Source organism: Folsomia candida, unplaced genomic scaffold (genome assembly GCF_002217175.1).
Source record: "Folsomia candida strain VU population unplaced genomic scaffold, ASM221717v1 Fcan01_Sc010, whole genome shotgun sequence".
NCBI classification, from domain to species: Eukaryota; Metazoa; Arthropoda; class Collembola; order Entomobryomorpha; family Isotomidae; genus Folsomia; species Folsomia candida.
Window position 1 is genome coordinate 4,704,877 of NW_019091202.1, and position 4,361 is coordinate 4,709,237.

The following is a 4,361-nucleotide window of genomic DNA, read 5'->3' on the forward strand; positions in this document are numbered from 1 at the left end:
AGCAACAACGAGACTTGATTTCCCAATTTCGCCTTTTCGTTATTTATGTGGATATTCTCTTAACTTTGCTTAGATTGATTTGATTATTAAGTAAGGCTGTGGGCAGGGTATTCTTTCCCAGGGTTTGGTTCTGTGTAGTAAGTGAATAAAACCAGCTAGGGTTAAATATATGATTGAATGTTAAATAAGTCTTACTGGGCATTATTGAAAATTAATTAGATATTACGTTAACCAAATGTTACCAAAGTGCATACATGATGTGTTTGACGCAGTTATTTGTGTGAGTTCACACGGTGCAACTATAAGTAGGAATTTGATTACTATTGTGATTTACAAAAATCTGGGGTAACGCACAAATCAACGCTAACATCTACCGTCTACCATATACATGCCAGGGCTGTGGTTCTTAATTACTTTTGTACTTAATTACTTACTTAATTACCGAACTTGAAGTAATTGGTAATTGATAATTGATTTCAATTACTCCGGTATTTGTCAAAGTAATTAAGTACTTAAGTACTTGAAGGACCTGGAGTAATTAAAATTGGAAGTACTTAATTACTTGGCCAAGTAGTAATTAGTAATTGAATACTTAATTACCTTGATCAATTACTTAATCGAACATACTTGGAATGAAATACGACAAGTCTCCCTCTCGCGAAGAACTCGAATTATGTAAATATTTACATATCTTTTGTTGTGAACACTTTGGTCATCATTCCCATTCAGCTTTTGCACTTCAAGCTAATTACAATTTTATATTACAATTGTTTCAGCTGGCTATGTTCCATGGGCTGCAAAAATTACCTGAGCAATCTCGTTAGTCAGAGTCAGGTAAAATACAATAGATAGAAATGTACGCATTAACAACTTTAATGTTGTAATTATGGAAAGAAAATGCCATTATCTCTCTGGAGTAAAGATCCACGGCAATTTTAAACTTTTGGATCATATAAATGAACTGTTTACTGTACCAAGATATTTATAAAAGTTTTATCCTGTTCGAAAATGATTTTTTTGGTCGAAAGTTAGCCTTTAAATAGCGTTTAATTAATTTGAAGTATGAGTATTAAGTAATTAGTAATTAAGTAATTGCCTTTCAATTACTAATAAGTAATTGGTAATTCAATTCAATTACATGCTTGCAAAGTAATTGTAATTGATAATTAAGTTCAATTACTGGACAAAGAAGTATTTGTAATTAGTACTTAATTCCAATTTTCGCAAACGGAGTACTTAAGAATTAGGAATTAATTACTCCCATTTGTAATTGAACAGCCCTGATACATGCACATATAGTTCATGCACCTGTATATAGTTCATGCACCCAATAAACTCCATTCAAACCTTTATTCATGGCATTTTTATTAAAACCGTAGAAATTTTCTCACCCTAGTTGTACTGGAGTTGTACAGCAAATATTTGCCCAACATCGTAAAATATAGCATGGCCGCATTTACCGGATGGCGAACTTACTGTCACATTTAGCCAAATGAGAAACTTCTAAAATAGCATTCGGCGAAATTTATTCATGTAAATATTTCAACGTCCCTCGGTTAGAATCCTTGTTCATAAGATATTATACAATGGTTGTAATTAAATTTGGAGTCCGAATTGATTTGGCAAAATAGACTTTCGTGGATAGCTGATAATCTAAATCGATAAATTGCAAACCCTTTAATCCTTCAACTCAAGACATCCGGTGGTCACTTTCATTCCGTCATTTTCGTTGGCTTTGCTGCTAAAAATGGAGTAAGAGACTCTACTTGCAATTAAAGGTCTCTTCATGTATGTAACATGAAGGATATTACGCAAAAAATTTTTACACGGTCAAAAGTGGTAGTTGAAAAGGAAACCCCGAAAACTTGGATTGATAGTTTCAAATTGATGATAAAGTTGGGCAATATGGTAAACTCCGTACCGATGAGGTATGATGGAAGAGTTCAGGTAAACGTACGAGCTAAATCTGGTATGTAATATATGTATCACTAAAATTTTATGCACATGTTTCGTTCCCAGTCTATCGAAAAGTGGACTTCATTACTTTTCATTTCGGGCATTTTACTTATCGGGAGTCTGGATTGTAGTTTGAGAGCTTGGACAATTTGTTCTCGTCCATTGGATGAATTTCCCATTGCCGACCTTGTAACCGAAATGGACAACCTTGTGGGCCGTACATGCACGATAGCACTTGGCTGGGAACTGTTAGTTAGAAGAAAGCAATGCGCCATATTTTGTAACAGTGTGATCAAATTGGATGATGGTTTAAAACGTAAGACACCCAAATGTTAATAATAAATCCTAAAATTCATGAACTGTTGTTTCTAAATTTAAAATCAAAGGGAAATTTGGAGACGCTCACAATCCTCAACAGTACAAAGGCCTTTTCCGGTTCGTTAACACTGTAGGAATTGTCTCCATAGTTTTTCCAATTTTGGGATCTCTACCACAACAAGTCCAGGATCGTCACCATCGACAATATTTGTGGTCGCAACTGCTGGCTCCTTCAATTTATGATGATCCTATAGTTTCCGTCCTATGCTTATTATATGAAGTTATGATTACATATAACAACTCTTTTTCAGTTGGCCTCACATGTTCAATGCTTTATTGCTATATGCAACTGAATGAGCTTTGGATGTCAATTGTGGAAAATGGGTGAGCAGTGTTTTTGAATATTTTTTTGTAGATGTGCTTAATATTTATAAGTCGGCGTGCACAAATTCAGGCTAATTCAAAAGGTGTGATTTGTAATACTCAGGCAGGGTATCCTTGGTCCATTTACTTAAAGGTGAAATCAACCAATAGTATGTGCTAACTCTCTGGCAAGATATTTTTAATCCAAGTTGTTTGCTGATTCTGCTCGGCTAGCATGGTACAGGTACATATTTCCTGCGGCTGTCACCAGTATAATAGTTTTATTCCCAGGTATCGATATGATGGGTAAGTTGTATCGTAATAAATATACCACTTGCTGGTTTACTACACTGGTCTTTGGATCTGAGTAATAAATTAGGACACCCATGATGGCCCATGCACGATGGCAGGATGTACATACACGATGGCCCATGTCAAAATTAAAGTCATTTTTTCATTGTTACCGAACAAAAGTAACAGATGTAGCTTATAGCAATTTATTTCGAGCAATTCGTATATGCAAAAACACCGACTACCCTAAATACCCTCAAAACTCCGACTACCCGCAAACCCCAGGTAAAACCCCTGGCTTTGGGTTTTCAATAACAAAACCCGGAGGTTTTCGTTACGCTGCTAAGGTTAAACAAAATTATGACGCAATCCGTGAGCAACAATTTACCACCGTATACTCCGTCTTGTAGATAAACTCATGGCGTACATTGCCCGAATGACCCGGATTATTTTATTATTTTACACCGTTTTTTTTATTTTGGCGTTTGAATTATTAAATTTCGTATAATTTTTAAGCCAAATGCAAACAAATAAATACACGGAGGAGAACGACGTAGTTTAAGGATTTATAGACACACGGCTGATGTCGATGAGAATGCAGTCAACATGAATTTAATTTCCATGCACTTTTGTGAAAAAAGCCACAGTGGAACAACTCTTCCAATTAGTTGGGAGGAAATCTTTCGTGGGTTTCCTAACATCAAGGTAAGGGAACGTTCATAAAATACGTAAGGTAGCAGGGGGAGGCTGTTGCGTTTCAGTGTGCCACGTTGTGTAAAGAGGAGTGTAAACCAATGTAAGGGGGAGGAAGGGGTACACAAATCGCCGATTACGTATTTTATGTAGGTACACTGCCTAAGAGATATATACATACATGTATACATAATTTTTATTATTAGCTCATACACAGTTTTCCATTTATTCCGTTTTGCATTAAATCGACTAAGATGATTTGTGAACCTTGCGGTACATGTACATACCTTTTTTGTGAATATGGGTTTGCACAGTAAACCCATATGTATCACACAGTTCGTACGATTATCATTATACAAGGAATATGTGTCGAAAAACTGACTATACAAGAGTTTATTTACATATGTGTAATCAATTTGGACACAAAAAAACATCATGCCTCACAACCCATCGTAGAAACCAAAAAATACTTCAAAAAATACTACAAAAAATTCAGTTAAGTAAGTGTGCCATTAAAAACAAACTTACTATATTGTATAGTGGATTAATTGATTGATAAAGTGTTAAATAATAAAATCATTCGGCCCATTAGGCTAATGTACGCCATGTGGTGAACTCACGAGGTGTGAAACGGAGTTTAGTGTAGTGGGTCTCTGTATGATGAGCCTAAGAAACAAATTCGGCTGAGCCGACGTCACTTGTGCTATGGGAGACCAGGCGATGTTAGCCAAGAGCGAAAA